This window comes from Marmota marmota, unplaced genomic scaffold (assembly GCF_001458135.2).
Source record: "Marmota marmota marmota unplaced genomic scaffold, marMar, whole genome shotgun sequence".
NCBI classification, from domain to species: domain Eukaryota; kingdom Metazoa; phylum Chordata; class Mammalia; order Rodentia; family Sciuridae; genus Marmota; species Marmota marmota.
Window position 1 is genome coordinate 10,752,662 of NW_025999960.1, and position 19,472 is coordinate 10,772,133.

General features: G+C 35.7%; 1 protein-coding gene across 3 annotated transcripts in view; it reads left to right on the plus strand.

The window, feature by feature from the left end:
• The window catches only part of Tmem117 (transmembrane protein 117), a 474,182-nt gene that overhangs the window by 265,938 nt on the left and 188,772 nt on the right, over positions 1-19,472 (plus strand). The window lies entirely within an intron of this gene.

Consider the following 19,472-nt stretch of genomic DNA (forward strand, 5'->3'; position numbering starts at 1 on the left):
ATGAAATATTTTTTAAGAACTTAAAAAATAGATCTCTATATTTATTTTCCTCATTGAACCTACTAACTTATTGGTAACTAAGAGTTCTGAGAATTTTGTTTCAATATTTTTTGTGTGCATTTTTACTCTTTATTATTTTAAGGCTACAACAAATAGGCCAATCCATATTTCATGCTAAGTTCAGTTGTTAACACAGTAAATTCTGTTCTTTACCATTGTATTAATCAAACTTGAAGATAGTATACTGCTAAAAGGCTCCAAGTTCTATAAATTTATGAGAGAATCACAGAGTGCCAAAAGCATAACCCCATACAGACACAACACTGTATCAACACCTTTCATAAATGCAGTTGTTTGTCTTTGTCAGTCCATTCACTTGAAAATGAGAACTACTAAAAGAAAGATATATCTGACCCCAATAAGATTTGGTGTGGACATGACCCTACAGATGCATCCCAGAGTTATATAGATAGATCTTCACAACAGAGGCCTTGCCATTTCTCTTGATAGCTTTGCTTCTCACCTAGAACAGATGTTACTCAGGGAACAGAGTCTAGCTTACCTGTGCCCAGTGATTATCCAAGAGAAGTGTCAGGTGCAATAATGGGCTGCATGATGATGTTTTGACTAACTATGGCTGCATATGTGATGGTACATACCACATAGCCTAGGTTTATAATTGGCCCTACCATCTAGGTTTGTGAAGTGTACTCTATGGTGTTCAAATAACAACAAAATCAACTAAAGACACGTTTCTCAAAACATCGTCCCATGGTTAATTGACAAATGGCTATAACCACAGAAGTTTTTATGGTCTGTTTTTGAGCCTTCCCTTACCCTGCTGATTGAATGCTAATAGAACATAAATGATTTATTTTTAATCAATAGAAATTGCAACTGGAAGAGGCTGGACATTGAGACCAGGCTGCCTCATAAGAAAATTTCCATTTCTGTTGGGAAAAGTTGTTTAGAAGAAGTTACATAAACTCTGGAAATTATAATATCCTTGAAATTTGGAGTAATGTCTTTTGAAAATTTTATGCATTAATTATGATTGTACTTTTGACTGTATGGTGACTTTGCTTAAAATGTAAAACAACAACAACAACAACAACAACAAAAAACCCCAAAAACTAGATCAAGAGTTCAAAAATTAGAATTCTCTGGTTTTGCTACCTATGGTTTGATCATCCATAAATGCTATGTAATCTTCAGAGGTCCATTTTGCACATTCCTCAAATGGGTTTAATAGTTCTTACCTGTATTACATGTTTTATATAAAGAATAAATGTATGTCCTTGTGACAGGACTTAAAATGCTGAGGTGTAAGGTAGATATAAAGTGTTTTATTGCTGTTGTTCACATTTTTGGCTGGTCCCGGTTCTTTGCAGTGATGGCAAGGTAGTATGGTTTGGATATGAGGCGTCCCTAAAACTCTGTGTGAATGCAAGATGTGAAACAATTAGATTATGAGAACTGTAACCTAATGAATGGATTAATGCAATTGATGGATTAATAATTTCAGCAGATTACTGTGTGGTAATTGTAGGCAGGTGTTGGCTCCTCAGGCTCTCTCATTCCTTGTTTCCTGGCTACTATGAGTGAGAAGCCTTTCTCTGCCATGCCCCTCCACCATAATGTTCTGACTCACCTTGGGCCCAGAGCTATGAGGTTAGTTGAGTGTGGACTGAATCTCTGACACCTCTAAGTTGTTCTTGCCAGACATTTGGTCACAGTGATGAAAAGCTAACTAACATATAAGAGCTGGTCACTGATCTAGGCCTGATGCTGTCTAAGCTTCCTGACCCTTATTCGGAGCCCCAGGAACCTTACAATCCCACCCCACAGGCCGATGTCCAGAGTGTCTGGAGTTTTCCTCCACTTACTAATGCTGAGGTGAACTGAGATGACGTGGAACATTGCTTCCTGACTTTATTCAAATGCTACTCTGATAAAAGTTCAGGGAGAAGTGGCAGACTATCGGGATTTAGGAAATCACTTGAGTTTATAGGCTCATGACAAGGTTGACACATAAACCATTTTTTTCCTATTTTGACATCATTATTGGTTTGTGATCCAATTTGATCTAATTTGTCCTCAAACTTTCCTCCAAGACAGTGTTTCTTATCCTATATACAGATCTGCCACTATTTCCAGGTTACATTTTTTTTTTTTAGGATTTTTTTTTTCTTTTTAATGAAAAGGTAGGATTTAATTGCTAGGACAGACTTTAGAGGAAAATACAGGATGCAGCTTTGATCAAAGACCTTTAATTCTTCCTGGTTGAATTTTCTGCCATGTGCTTGTCTGTTATCTCTTGTGGTTAGGAATACAAAGAACCCGACAGTTCAGCCTGTTGTCTTGGTCTCACTCCAAGGTCTGGCCACACTTCATAGTCCATCCTAAATTCACTATTGTAATGCTTTCTATTTCTGCTAGCAAACCTGATACCTTTTTCCCCACACCAAAGATTATTGCTTTACCACAAAACTAGGACTGAATTGAGGGTCAAGAAAATTGTGTTCTAGGTTTAACCTCCAAGTGTGATCTTAGGCCACCTAGCCTTCTGAGGCCTCTCATCTTTTCCTTTCTGTAAACTGGAACAGAATCCAGAGTCGCTTTCTGCTTATGTTATATGAAACATTGACCTTTCCCCATTAGACACAGGGAAAGAAATAGCAAAGGAAATACCGAGCTCTTCTGCTTTGAAAGTACAGTCACACAGGGAGGATTCCCAGAGCACATCATTGCTATTCCCGCTTCTATTCACTGAGTGGGCAGTAAGTTTTCATATAAATATTTATACGTCTATATATGTGTGCATTGATAACATTTTAAAAATAATATTTTCCTCATGAGAGGAGTCTCAGGTGACTTTGACCTTCATCTGTGTGTAGAATTCTCATCATGAAATGAATATTAATGATGAAGGTGCCTGTCATGGAAAAGCAAGTGACTATTTACATTAACACTCAAAGGGTGCCTTTTTTTGAAAGGAGGATTTTACTTTTTTGGAAATAATACAAAGCTTTCCCATGGTTTAAAAGAAATATTGGGACTGAATAATGTGATCCAAAGATGAGGCTTATATCAACCAATCTGTGAAGTATCTTTGGCCTTCTCATACGAAGTGTCAAGCTCTAGTAGATCCAATTTCCTGAGCAATCCTGAATGGCTCTCAGTAGCCCCATGTAGAGGACAGAAGTATGTCATGCCAGGTTAGGGTTACTGATTTTTGTGTTAAATCAATTTTAATACAATTAAGGTCAAAGAATACATAAAGTGAGGAGCATTGTGATCCAGCACTAAACTGACCCTCTGATGTTGGCAGGAGCAGAAGGAGCTCTGTATGTGAAGATGATCATAAAACGACACTGGCTATCTCCTGCATTACCACATCCATATCTGTGTGTGTGCCCATGCCCTGGGCCATTCAGGGAGGAGTCCAAGGAAACATGGCAGGTCCCACAGCACATGTCTCCAGCTTGGCCATCCTGTCTCATCCTCTGCTGAGGTTTAAGGTGGCAGGAGACTCCGTGGACATCATGGTAGCACTTGCTTCTCCTTCAAATTTAATACCAGAGGGAAAAGGCACTTCCTTTTTATTTTTACCATGCTGTCTCCTTTCCCCGGCCCCTGATAAATCCTGTTCTAGTTGCTTCTCTCTTAAATTGGCAACTAGTATGACTCATATCAGTGATGGGGTTCGGGGTTCTTGTGAAGTAAGGGGGATACAAAGAAGTAGGAACATGATCTAAGAAGACAACTTGGATGGTAAACACTGAAGTCATGAAGTATCCTTCATCTTGAAATCCATGTGCCATGTATGTCAACTCCCAGCAGTGACAGGATATGTCATTCTCAGGATTAAACGTGGGTTTTAACATACGTGTGCAGCAATCAGCAAAGATTCTACCATAAAGTAATGTCATAGACGCCAAAACCCATTTAGTTATTTACCAGTTTTACCTTTATTTCAGGAGAATATAGTTATAATATTTTCATAAAATTGTGTATGATTTTAACAGTTTTTTTTCCTTGAAACTTGGAGTTTCATTAGAACCAGACAAGTTTATTCAAAACCTTCATGTGGAAATGCCTTTGGATTAATAAGACATAGCCCTTGTAGTTGTGTTACAACAAGAAAAATTCTAAATATTCTTTTTTTAAAATTTGTTTTGGTAATTGTAGATGTAAATAAAGAGTGCCTTTAATTTATTTGCTTATTTTTATGTGGTGCTGAGGACAAAGGCAGTGCCTCATGCATGCTAGGCAAGCACTCTACTACAGTCCCAGCCCCCCAAAGATTCTTAATAATTTCTTTTGAGACTCCAGCAAGTATAGTATTTTTAGAAGAAAGCAATTTTTAGAAATATTTTAACTGTACCTATTTTATGTATAAATACTATATTATTTATCTAAATGTTTAAGTGACATATTTTGCCTTTTTATTTGTCACACATTTTCTATTTCCTCAGAGAGATTTTATAATTAATATTTATCTTGGGCTATTGTTTTCTCAAAAAGGCTGTTTTATAAGAGGCCAACCTGAAAACTCCAACTTTCCTTAGCTAGAAGCTTCTTGAAGGGAGTTGTGATGCCAATCATATTCATAACTGTACTCCTAGCACCCAATGTGGAACCAGGCATGATAAGTATGTTTGTGATAAACTTGTCTCCATAACCATGAAGACACATACCTGTGATAGCCTTGGGTGAATGTAATAGATTATCAATATGATTGTTCCAGAATGGTGATGCAATCCTTTCAGGTAAAGGGTAGGAGTATAAAACACAGGTGGACCTTTGCAGATCCTGCTATACTTTCCTTGAATAGTCATTGTTGCTGTCATTGCATAGTCCTAATCCCAGCTCTAGGGAAGAAGGAAGTTGGGTTGAGATATGTCCCTGAAATCAGAGAATATTACTTAAGACTGGATGATAAAGTTTCAGTGGAGAGTCAGAGATAATTAAAGTACGGTGTGTATTTGAGAATTATTCATTCTCCTTCTTGGTTAATACTTATTTTCAATCTAGAACAAAATCAAGGAAGGGAAAACTTCTGTGGTGTTTGAAAGAAAAAGTATTCCTTCCAACTTAAATATTTTTAAAAATAAATAATTTATGATTATATATACATACAATTTTAAAATGTGCTAAATGTTCTGTTGTTCCATGCTTATCACACAGTTTTGAAGGAGGAAAGGAAGGGAGGGAGGCAGGAACAAAATATCTGTGTTATTTTTATCTCACAAAATTAAAAAAATAGTTTATTGAATTAAATTTTTTCTAATATATACATGTCACTGTATTTCAGACTCTTTTGCAAATGCTAAGTTTATCAATGAACAACAACTTGGAATATAACCAACATCAAATCTGGCTTGTTATTCTGTCTAGAATGGAGCTTGACAATTCATATTATGATCAATGCCAGTTTTCCAATTATTTGTCTTCCACTGATCTCAAAATGACAGAATAAAAAGCATAATTGAATTTGATTTATTGCTGGAAATAAAGTGGCAATGATAGCTTTTCCGAACTTTATGATGAAAATAATTTAAACTGTGAAACATGGATTATAAGGGCAGAGTGAGCAAACTCAATGAACAAGTGGATATGACAAATGGAAGGGTACAAACCAGGTATTTAATGACTGGAACTGGACCTGAGAGCAAAACATTACTCTGAGTTTTTCCTCATTTGCTTTTTCTTCCTGCCTATTCATTGAAGCTACGTCATGACTTCAGCCATCTTCCTGATTAGTTAACCCCATGTTTGGAAAATTTGTGTGTTACCTTTCATTATACAGTGAAAATGAAACTAGATTAAGCATTTAATTAAGTAATTTATTATCTTTCTATTAAGATTTTTTTTTTTTATGTGAGACTCCCTAGGAGAAAAACATATATCATGGATTTGGTGGCAAATGGCTTGCAGAGGAACTGCTCTTAAGGGAAACCTGGAAGGAGATGAAGTAAAATAGGAAAGCAAAGACATGGTCACGGGGCTAGGTAGAATCTGCCCTTGACCTGGTCAACCAGGCGAATACTGTGCTCTGGGGAATGTAGTGCATGAGCAAGTGAAAAGGGTATGGAAAGGGCATCAATATGAACTAGTGTGCAGAGGAAACCCAAGGACAGTAAACTCAATGGCACCTACAATTTCCAGAACAGCATTGCCAGTTTGTTTGATCATTTGACTGAAGCAAAGCATGTAAGAGAGGAATTATTTTTTACATTTCCTTTTTATTCATTAGGAAATATAGAGGGCACTAAATGTGGTCATTTTGCTTTTGCATGTATAAATATTTTAATGTCTCTATAAATATTTTAGCTTTGTGTTTCATGTTCCTTCGAAATAATAAGTTCCCACTAAAAAATTAATAAGACAGGAGGGTCTGACCTCCTATGTTCAGATAGCATCACAAATGATGATCAAGAGTCTTTTAATTTTTAGGACTCCTGAATTTTACAAAAGCATAAATAGAGTATGATGTAAAGTTAAAAAAAAAGGAATTCTGAGTAAAAAAGTGTATTAAATAGTGTAGAGATGATTCAAGAATAGAAGCAAAAATTCTGGCTTTTGCTATGTGTTTTATAACCTCAATGTATCTCAAAAATACCAAAACATTCCATAGTATGTAGTAGGTGTAGTGTATATAATTTATATTCATTTATTAAAAATTTATGGAATATGTTGCACTAAGAGTATGAAAGACACTTAGGAAAAGGTATTGAATTGGACTATATTAAAATACAAAAGACACTGAGGACATGCCTTATGGAAAGGCATTCCCACTAGAGGCAAGAGATATTCACTTTTTCTTTTCCATTCCCAGCTCAGTTTAAGTCTTTTTCAATTCCATTATCCTTTATCTCTATTATTTGGTTTAGACTTCCTCCAGGGCAGGTGTACCCTTTGTCCCACATGTTGTTTATGATTTTCCTAACATAATATAATGTTCTATACCTATTAAAGTACCATGTATCCATCATTTATCTGAAGAAGTTTAAATAAATGCCAGAAGACATTGATATTTGATTTTTTTCCCCTGAGAGTCAATGCTATGATAAAATGAGGCAGGTTGTTAATATTAGAATTTTTAAAAAGAAGCTATGTGCTTCTTTTGTAGTTCTTTTATAAGTAGTTGAATTGCTCCCCTCATCATTTCGTTTACCTATTATTTAGCACCTCCTGTAAGCCAAACGCTATTTCAAGTGTATTTTATTTACAGTACTGCTTATATATAAACATATACAGTATTTATATTAATATAATTATATCTGCAAAATAATGCTTACATGTATTATATATACACACTGTATACAGATACACGTGATATTTAGAATAGACCTAGGCCCATGGGAAGTACTAAAAAAAGATAAAAAACAAAAACAAAAATAATATACAATGAAGAAAGTAATAGAGTTACTTCTAAAAGTACTACAAAAAAGGTATGTAGCTTCTTTTTTCAAGGTCTAATCTTAGCTAACATTAATATCTGATACTCATTTCATTATATCATTGACTTTATGTTCTATATACACTCATTTCTCACTTAAAATAACCCTAAAACAGTTGGAGGCATTGAGGCTAAGGGGGGTTAAATGCCTTGCTCTTGCCCAAGGTCACTCCAGTGGTCAGTGCAGAAATTGAATTTAAACCCAGACCATCTGGTTCCAAGTTTTCAACTGCTATGCTATCCTCCCAAGCTAAATAATTATCTTGGGAATATTTAATGGAAAATCTTAATATGGCATGGAATATACACAGATTTTTGTTTGAAATTTTTTTCTGCCAGCATGTCAATTAAATTTGCTGAAGTTTATAATACTATGGAGGGAGGAGAATGCATATCTTTTCAGTTAGCAAGTGATACTTCCATTATGTACAGCCAAACTATTACTTTTCGATTTATCAAAGTCAGCTATTTATTCTGATTCTCTTTTGACAAATATGCTATTTCTAGAACTGAAAGAAAGTGAAGGAATAAGTTATACTATCATTGTTTAAGATAGATACTGCAGTTCCTGGTTATTTAAGTGCTAAGTGTCTTGTTTATGTGAAATTGCTATCCTTTAGCAGTTGTTTGCCCCAAGGATTTTGAAAGTACTAAAGATTTTATATTCATAGAGTATGTTGCATTTGTAGTTAAATGTTCTATGAACATCAAAAGGAAATTTATAGCAATGAAGTACCTTGTACTTATGTTTTGTCATTATTGCTTTACAAAAGCTATTACATCATGTTTCAAGTGATTGAAGAGTTTGAATGATCGGAGACTTTTTTTGATAAGAAATGGTTAAGCATTTCTTTTCTTTCTTTTTCTTTTATGGTGCTGGGGATTGAATCCAGAGGCTCACACATGTTAGGCAAGTGCTCTAACCACTGAGTGACAGCCTCAATCCTGAGAGGTTTCTTAAAGCCCTGTTTGACATATATATTCCTCTGTCCTATGTATCTGAAGGCTGATTAGGAAATGAAGAGATTTCTTTTACCCTGGCTGCTGATATATGTAAGGTTTGTCCTAGATCTTAACCTGTGATAAACCTGAGTCCACTAGCTCACCAATCTACCAAGATGCTAAATGAAACATCCTGAGTTGCTTTTTGAATATTATATTGTACAAGCAGAGCAGTCAGTTAAGCAAGCAATTCTAATTACTGACTAGTCAAGTGTAAGATCAAATAAATACCTTTGCCATTCCCAAAGATATCAATTAAAATGAAAGATAAAGTCCACATCAACAATTTCTTTAATCCTATAGACAAGGGCTCACAAAAAGAAAGTTAGGACACCACATGTGCTAATTTAGAAATTACAAGTTGTTCTTGCTTTGACTATTAACCAGAGGATATGCGAGAAGCAGTGCCTAAATGAGTCAAATGCTCAGATGAAACAGGAAACCTGGAGAGAAGCTATCCATTTTCATTGAAAAGAACAGTATCTTTTAAAGATTTTAAAATACATCATAAAAGATACTATGAATCTGTAGCCACTGGTAAGAAAAAGAAAGCTAAGAATTTTCAAGATCTGTGTTCTTTTTTTCCTTGACTTCTATTATAATTAGGCTAATTTCTAGTTGGAATTTTCTATTTCAACTAGAGATGGTAGAATTAATAGAAGGGTTTAGTTTCATTTTGTTTGTTGATTTGTTTTGCATTTCTTCAAATCAAAGTGCAGAGTTTTTAAAAAATGCATTTTATTTTGACAAAATAAAAAATTAGTAAAATGAACCATTTTTTTTTGCCCAACCAGGTCTAAATGTCTAAAAGTTCTTTATTTTGATAATACAGACACACGCCATAGAATAAATATTCCTGGCATCTGTTTTGCATTCTTTCTTAGTTCTATAAGCCTGTATTATAGTGCCATTGCTGTCTTTCCAAAAATTGTCAACATCTCCAACTGACTGTCTATATAGACCATAAAGATTTTGGAGAAAACACTTTCTGTGGTATCAAGGGACTTATGAAGCTCAAAGCTTCTTTAACTAACTGGAGGATAATCCAAATTTATTTTAGCCCATATATTTCCTAAGATATTACCCTTTTGCCTCCATTCAAACTAACATTTTCCTCCAAAATCTTTTTACATGACAAAACTCATAAGTTGTCTCTCTGCATAACTTAAAATATTTTATTAAATTAAGCCTTTAGTATTCCAAACCCCACTGAGGGTCTCACTATGTATTTATTATATTCACTTACCAAGTATATACTAAGCACCTATGGAACCGTAATAAATGAGTGAGAGAGTAAACTTTATGCTCTATTACATTTGGTAAACATGTCACAGACATTCCCTCATGAGACTTGCAGGTTTGGGAATGCTCATGCTGTGCAGGAGTTGTCCTGCAACTCCTTTTGATCTATTTGTACCTTACCAACTTTCTTTCAGATATCTTAAGTCATCAATTTGTGGTGAGATTTTAATGAGTGACAGTGTCTTTCTGTGTTAAACTTGCATAAATAATAAATGCCAGAGTTGCAAATTCAAATGTCCCTAAGGCCAGGCTGATCTAGTAAAATTGTGAAACATCTGGTGTGAGATAAAGCAGTGTGTATGGATGGTGGGGGATGCTGTATTGAACCAGAGAGCATATTCCCTGCAAAGAGACACTGTCTTCAATTTAACGCAAAAATACCACTAATGCTAAGTAGAATATAACTTCAGTACAAACTTTACCCATGGGTTACTAGATAGAGACTCCTGTTTTGTGCCAATTTGTAATTTATTTTTCTGGCTGCAAGTTTGTTCAACAGAAAAGAGTCCCATCCAACATTAATGAGGAGGCTAACCTCATCCATGAGTAAATCCTCCTCTGAACTAGAATTCCCTTATTGATCGAGCCCTAGTGCCTGCTTTCTTGTTAGCACCAGAGGGCACAGCACTCTGCAGGTTTCTCTGCTCCCCGTCTTGTGAGGCTTGCAGTTCACTCACTCTCCAGATCTTTGAGCAAGATCTGCCAATCTTGGAACAGCTCTGGTGCTGGGGACAGGCATGCTTTCAGGGGGCAGGCCGAAGTAATCACAGAGACACTGGATGCACTTGTTTGTAAAGTACCCATAGAAATGTCTCCAGGAAAAAGTGCTTCTTATATAGTCTCAAGATTTAAGAGACGGTGTACCCCTCATGGCACAAAGATTGAGCATATTATTTTCTGCCAGTTCTGGGTGCTATAGCATTTGGAAATCCTTCTTGGCTCCCATTAATCCTTCCTTATAAAGGAATTTATCATGGCAATCAGGTTCGTCTTAAACTTCTACACGGTGGTGGCTGCAGCCTGGTAAGGAAAGGATATGCCTATTTTATGCGTTTAAAACAGGGTTTGTGAACCTGGAAGTGGACACATGACAAGAATGTTGATAGAAAAATTTGGGGGGACTGGGATTGTGTCTCAATAGTAGAGTGCTCACTTAGCATGTGCAAGGCCCTGGGTTCGATTCTCAGCACCACATAAAAAACATATAAATAAAATAAAGGTATTAAAAAATTGTGGGGAGTGGATTTGGGGCAGGTGCCACTCTGGTGCCATTACCACACCACATAAACTTATCCATTCTCTAAAGGGTTAGTCCTCCCTGTTTTGACATTACCACTAAAATTTAGGGAAGGCAAGAACCCTTAAACTCTAATCATATCTCATAAAAACAACCAGAATCCTTGTGCCACTCAGCACTTATTCCACCCAAACATTTAAGGCTCAAGTGGGCAGAAAAACATTTTCATAATAACACTTACTGAAGTGTTAATGAAATGCTTGTTATTGCGGTCAGGTTGGCCGTTACCAGCATGGATGCAGAGAGACCTCAAGCTCATGCTGTATTTGTTGACTGACTTGCTAGCTTTGGTTTATCATCAGGAATGGTGTGCAGATGGGTTCTTAATGAATATACATTGTGCAAATCTTAAATGAATACAAATATTATTAAGATGTCAGTATTTATAAAGCTGTTAGGCAATTTATGTATAGGTACAGTGAAACAAGCTTATTGTCTAGTTGTTTGCCCTGATCAATTTTTACCCGAATTCCATAAGTCAGTGGTTCTCCAACCTGTCTGCACATTTGTAGCACACCTGGTAACTTCAAATAGTACTGACACCTGTGTCCCTCTCCCAGAGACAGGACTGGGAACTCCCACTTCCAGTAAGTTGGTCATAGGAACATTTTGACATGCTTTTGTCAAACCATCAGGCATTATGGAATCATAACCATCAGGTATGAAGGCTGAAGGGGAACCCAGGGGAGGAATTTTTGGTGCTGCAACATGCCTGGGAGAAGCAGGCTTGAAGGAAAGACGGATGAGAAGAGTGATGGCTTCCCCTTGGGCAGCATCCTGAAGGCACATGGCCACAAAGCAATATGAGGGTTCAGTTAATGTTATCTAGCCTTCAGTGAGAATTTGAGAACTTGGTTTGGGCTTCTTACCAAACAATTTTGTAAGATCCTTTTGATATAGCAAATTTTCTTCAAAGTACATCAGATTTGAGGAAAAGCTGGCAAGTGTCACTGTGCCCAGGCTTTGGATCAAATTATTCAAGATTTTTTCCTCTCTGTAGTTATCAGAACAAGTACTTCTATTTCCACCCTTTCAGCTCATAATACTGAGAACAGTCATTTTGTAATTTTGCCTATTGTAATAATGTGTCATCTACATAAAATTCTTCCAATCTACCTTCCCACCTGCAAATGACCTGCTCTTCCAGTTCTCCATGTGCTTTAATTTGATTTTTTTTTTACCTCTCATTAAATGTTAGGAAGTATTGTTGCCATTTGCCCAGGGGGTGGCTTACTTTTAGTAATTATTACTTAGAGAATATGGCTGTGAACTGCTGTGAGATAAAAGATAAAGCTTGTGGAATTATGACTGTTAATACTGTTAGTGTTACTTAATTTAAAAAATTATAGTGTTTCATAAATGAGAACATCTTAAAATATAGTTCATAATTTGCATTTTCTGAATGAAGACATTTTACTAATTTTAACCTCTTTTTATTTTCACTGTACTGCCATTCCATAGCTCAGCCAAATACAAACTGATACCAAGATTGTATAATCACTATTTCGCAAAGCAAGCTTTCCCCGCCCCTTCAAATGAGGTCAGATTTAAATAGGTCACTCTAAATTATAAATATACGTGATGCTAGTGTTATGTCATTTGCCAGAATTTTCTCTGCTTTAGGAATTAAGATATGAATGATATGAATTATGTATAGTGATGAAAATGCACAATGAAGAGTTTACATTCTCTAAGGAATACTTTTGTCTCAGGTATACTTTTCAAAAGATGAGAAGAGTCTAGAATGACCAAATCATAGTGACAAAATAGTGGTGTGAAAAATGTAGAATTTTGCAACCTAGTCTTGGCACAATGTGGATAACTTGAAATTTTAACTGCTGTAAAATGTTTCGTCTTTTCATTTTCCCTCCAGATGGGTTTTGAGTTCTAAATAAGACTACATTTGAGGCAAAATTAAGACACTCTTTTAAATATTTTCAATGCATACACTTTTTAGCCCTGCTTATTTTAGTAGAGTTCAAGTAGGAGATTTTATTAAGATACTACTTTTGTATTCTCTAAAATTAATAATATGCAGAAAAACATGAAGGGAAGGGAACTGGTGTCAGGTATGCTATTCAGGAAACAAACTTGGGAAGCAGATGAGTGAAGATGCTACTTTCCTATTCAATGACAATTAATCAGAAGACACTCATCCAATTTTCCTGTTGCTTAATGTTTCCACAACACTTCATTGACTTGTCTATAAAAGTAAAGTTTCGAGTCAATTAAGGGGTGACAACAAAGGAATTCAAAGCAAACCCAGGGGAATCATAAAAGTAAGGTAAGTGTAGATTCTAATTCAGAAGTTTTGAGAAAACAGCTGCGCAAGAACAACAACTTTTGATGCGGAGTGGATCTTGACAGAAGCTCAGATCCCTGATATTTCAGTCTGTTCATTTGTCAACATAAAGGCGAGATAGAGTCTTATGGGATTAAGCAAACTCCATGGCTAAAAATATAGTTTGACATTTCTTGAATGCACTTGACAAGGCTCCACATAAAATTATATTAGTATTCTTTCCAGCTAAGAGAAGAATTTTAAGGGAGGCTGAGTTCTTTTATTCAAATTCAAATTTAATCTTTGGTTGCCATGACATCTAAAAATTAATCATATATTGTTGGGCTTTACATGTTGGGTATACTGATGTTTTAGTTTGGATGGAAAATAATCAAGTTTAGGAATATTATTGCAAAAATTAAATTGCATCTGGGAACTTAAAAAAAATAAAATAAAACAGCCAGCCATGAAAGTCAATTACATGGATTCTACACAATAGGAATTCAACACAAAAGGCAAGTGATTATTGACCATGTTGTCAATAGCTGTTGGTGCCTGCCCTGCTCTTTGGCATCCTTGCTGTGGTACAGCTGGCTGACAGATTGGAGCTAATGTGCAAGTGAAGAAGAAAGGTGGTGAGGAGGAACAAGGGTTGCATGGTGCAAGATTCCAGCAGCCACGAGTCTGGGGTGCTGCCTGTGAGATGGACAGTACTAGTGGAAGAAAGGATCTGCAGGGAAATTCTGTGATAATTAGGTTGATTGGGATGTGTGTGTGTGTGTGGTGGGGGGTGGGCAAATGGCCAATCTTTAATGGGGAAGGAATTGGAAGGAATTGCATAGCCACTCAAATAATATTCCATCAATGGCAGCCATGAGTGGCAATCAGTAATCCCTAAATATTGTAGCCATGGCAAAAGGAGAGATGGTACTTGTAGAGCTTCAAAATGTTAAGTCCTTCTCTTTACATGCAACATTGGTTACAGCCTTAAAATCCCTGCCCTTCACTTTTTTCCTTTTCTTTGAAAAATGTTCCTTATCAGCTTCTTGGACTCTACCTCTCATCCTGTTTAGCTGAAGGAAATATGAAACTAACATGTCCAATGGCATTATTTACTCTTTAAAGATCCTTAAAAAAAACACAAAACACTGCAGATGGTTCAGTTTTCTAAAACAAATATAAAGGTGTGAATGGTTAATCAGGCTGAAATAGTTGCAGAGCTGTGCTTTTGAAAGCTTACCAAATGCCAGCCTTCCTTTTGATGTTAGCGTTGTTGTTGTTGTTTTTTTTTTTTCCTAAACAGTGGGTCCATAATTTCTAATGAAGGCTTTGCCCATTCATGCTTGAAATTCATGAGTATAATGTGTAGCCAGATAATTACAAGATTTGATGTCAAACTGTGAGGCATATAATTTCTGCATGCCTATGAATTAGTACTGATAACCCTAAACCATAAGTATATTTACTATTCTTCCCACACATATCATTAAAAGTAAAAATTTGAACAAAATTATTAGTTATTTTGGGATTTTGTTGAAAATATCCACAGAATGAGCTTAATTGAGATGATTCTTGAGGATACTAAAAAGTAACTTTAAAAAAGGATCCAAGCCACCAGATGCCTGGTGAGAAACAAAATGTTGGTGTGGAAATGACAGAGAAGGCACAGAAACAAATGTAGGCAATTTGGGATAATGCTCTTCTCCACCCAGGTTCCTAGTTTCAAACCAGAGAGTGGATGGAAACACAAAATCTGTGGCCAAAGGCTGACAGAGAAGTGGCAGATTGTAAATTAGCAGGATCCTGTTACTAACCTGGAAAGCAACATGACATTTCCTGAAGGTGTTCCAAGGATAAAAATAAATAATGAGAATGTGTAGATGTCCAAGCCACTCCCTAGAGTGAGGTTCCTGCATTTGTAAGCAGCATTAACTCTTTTAGGTCACCAAGTCAATTAAGCGGCACTTTATTGAACATCTAAATCACTTTGTTCATATCTTAAGAAAATTATATACAAACACAGAAGTATACATATTTATGTAATTAACATATAGAAAGCTAATATCCATGTTTCTTCACTTTTCCCTTTCCATTTAAAAATTTTATTTAATGCTGGAGAGGATGTGAAGAAAACTTTTACACTGTTAATGAGATTATAGATTAGCACAACCACTATGGAAATCAGTATGGAGACTCCTCAAAAGACTAGGCATGGAACCACCATATGATTCAGCTCTATCACTCCTCAGTATTTATCCTGAAGAATTAAAGTCATCTTACTACAGTGATGTCGCAACCCCTTGCCCGCAAGGAAGACGCAACTCAGGGATCTTCTTTCAGCAGTTTATTCAGGCCCTTGATAGTTCTTCTTCTCTCCCTTGGATGCCCCTCCCAGCCTTAATAAAGCATCTCAAGCCCCAATGCAAAGCTGCCACGTGGAGCTTTCTCATAGGGTGATGAAAAGTCATGCGCCAACTCTCCCAAATAAGGAGTTGTTTGTCACAGACCACAGCGGAGCCAGCGCCATCTTGTAATGGCGACCATAGTCTGCACGAACGGCAGAAGCGGCTCACCACACAGTGATACATGCATACCCATGTATCATGCACATCCATACCCAATTCACAAGAGCCAAACTATGAAACCAGACTAATTGTCCATCAACAGATGAATGGATAAAGAAAATCTGGTAAGTATACACAAAGTACTTTTATTCAGTCATAAAGAAAATGAAATTATATCATTTGCAGGAAAATGGATGGAACTAGAGACCATTAAATTAAGTGAAATAAGTCAAATCCAGAAGATCAAGGGACATGTTTTCTCTCATATGCGAAAACTAAAAAGGAAAAAAGGAAACGAAATAAGATGGTGGATCTCATGAAATTTGAGACCAGTAGATGAAATGGACAAAGGAGTGAAGAGAAGTGAGGGAGAGGGGGAAGTGCTGGGGTGTGCTATTGGCCTTATTATATTGTTATAGTGTATATTGTGTGTGTGTACAAATATGTAACAACAAATCCTATCAGTATGTGCAACTATAATGCACCAATAAAAAATATGTGGTGGTTGTGGGGAAACAAAGTAAACTGTAAAATAAAATTTATTTTTAAAAAGTGATAAAAGGAAATGAATAGTGGAGAATAATCCATCAATGGAGTTTATCTTAAGAAAAATGCTATTCAATGTATTAAAGATTCCATCTCTACATAATTTTTCAAGAATTCAACTATTGAATGATGTTTGATTTCATTACATTGTTTAATAAATTACCCTACCAGTGCCTCCATTCACACTAGCAACTTGAATTGAACTATTGTAGTTGCCATAGTAACAATAATGACATAAATTTACTGAGCCTCACGTGTGAGAACTTCTTCTAAATATTTTAAATCTATTGATTTATGTAGCGCCAATGCTATTAGGTATCTTTTTTTATTATTCCCATTTTACAGTTAAGAGAATGGAGATACAGTGTGGCAAACACAGTTACTAAAGGACTATAAAAGGTCTCCTTGGCTTTGGGCAATGGGGTTATTATGGATTTTGCATAACATCTCATGTGAGATGTTTTTTTTTTTACTCAATATTTAATATAAATGCCACTAAATTACTGGAAATTTGTGGTTATTGTTGTGGTTTTAAATTAAATATTTTTTTCATTTTTTAAATTAGTGCATTATAGTTATATATAATATTGGGGTTCCTTTTGACATAATTATACAAGCAAAGGCTATAAATTGCTGTAACTCGGTCCCTAGTACTTTTCATTTCCCTGTCTCCTCTCTTCCCCTGTTTCCTTTCCTCTACTTGTCTTCCTTCTATTTATTTATACCTTTTTAAAATTGGTGCTGTATAGATATTAAAAAAGTGAAATTCACTATAGTATATTCGTATGTGTACATAGGATAGTTTGATCAATTTAATTCCATTGTCCCTCCCTTTTCCCATCCCTCCTCCCTCCCCTTCAGTTCCTTTCCTCTCCTCCACTGATATTTTTTTTCTATTTTCATGGGATTCCCGGCTCTTCTTCCCTTATTTTGGTCTAGCTTTCTGTCCTGTACTCCAATAATGAATCTGCTGAAAAAGAAATCAGGAAAATTATCCCATTCACTATAACCTCAAAAAAAGAAAAGAAAAGAAAAAGAAACAACCTTGAAATTAATCTAACAAAAGAAGTGAAGAACCTCTATAATTAAAACTATAGAACACTAAGGAAGTTAAAGAAGTCTTTAGAAGATAGAAAGCCTTCTATGTTCTTGGATACACATAGTTAATATTATTAAAATGGCTACACTACCAGAAGCTTTATTTATATGGATTCAATGAAATCCCCACCAAAATACCAATGACATTCTTCACAGAACTAGAAAAAACAATCTTATTGTGTTTTGATGAAATGTTCCTGAAGATGGTTGCATATGTCCTGCTTAATAAACAAATGTTTTGAAACCATCAGAATATATCTGCTATTTGGAACTGTTAAAGTGAATTTAAGGAATATGTGAAGGAGTATGCTGTGTTGGAGATCCAGAGAACATGGAAATTCTAGAGAATACAGAAAAATAAAGTACTGTATGAGGACAAAGAATCTGTGGTCCGCCTGGGCCTTTGAATGTGTGTTTACTTATTTTTGAGAATGACATAGAACACCTTTATGCCTTCATACCAACTTGGCTGAGTGCTTCTTAGGCACACTCTCCCAGTTTTCATAATATTTCCCAATATTCTGTGTTTTCTTCAGGGGTAATAGGTGCTCCCTGTTCTCAGGAAGTATTTTCTCTTTCTTCTGAGAGTTAAATGTTGGACAAAATAACTTGTCTATGGTCTTTTTCTATCAGAACCAATCCCTGAACTATCACTCAAACTGTCTCTTACCTATTTACACTGTGACCTAATGCATATCCATTACTAGGAACCTTAGACTTCCCTGGTCAAGCAGTTTATTTTACCAAAAGCTTATTGCTTTCACAAGGGACTATAATATCTTATCCTGTTTTCTTTCTTCCTTCCAGCTGTATCTATTTAGTCTAGTATTAATGTTGAATGAATGATGTTATGGTAGTTCTCAGACTGCATGAATACTGGTCATTCAACAACCATTGATTGCACTGGTTCCATTGAAAACATCTCTGATGTCCTCTTGCCTTCATTTCATAAAGGTAGACTAAAGCACATGTAGTTGCATGACCTTCTAAGTAGATATTCCATGATTGTTTCTCTCAAAATTAATTATTGAATCCAAGATTTAAAAGAAAAATAGACTTTTCCATATGATTTTTGCATCCTAGAAAAATCCTCACTGATTCTCCCTGTGTATATTGACCGGTCAGCTGCACTATGAAAATTCAAATGCCTGTTCCCATAACACGAGCCAGCGGACCAAAGACCCCACCAGCTCAGACTCAGACCTCTCTTCTTTATCATTTACATGCCTTTTTAAATGTTTTAAAGAAGGGATTCTCTGTTTGAAAAAATGAGGCTGGAAAACTTTATAGATCACTTACTACAAAGCTTCCTTCTTTCCATGGATGAAAGAATAATTTAGCAAATCTATAATGTTTGCATTTTAACAGAAATCCAGAACCAACCACATTTAAGAAATAAGATTAAATTTTTTCCTGTTTCGAGTGCCTCATTTTAAATTTGCTCACCAAAGCTTTTTATGCCTACTTAATATCTTCTGTCTACAAAATGATTTCATGACATAACATTTAGGGATATGGAAAGTTTAAAAATGCTCTCAAACTTTTTTTCCCCCAGAATGAGCTCTACATTCATCTAGAAATAGTATTGAATTTCTATCTTTACCCAAGTCTGCATTTCTGAAATGATCTTTCACCAAAGGTACAAAAAGATAATAGAAACAGTCAGTAAACAAATTCTTATCTTTGGATGCTTTGCCTTAGAGGCAATCGGTAAATGTGTGGCACTTTTGAAAGCACTGCGATAAAGGGTTCTGATTGTCATCATTTTTATTTATGGGAATTTTTAGCACTAGAATGTAAAAAAATTTAAAAAAACCTGGCGTTGTTTTGCTTCAGCCAAATAGATGATTGAAAGAATTATTTCACTGACTCCTCCAAGAGTAAATAGATGAGTATTACCAAAATGTACTAATGTCA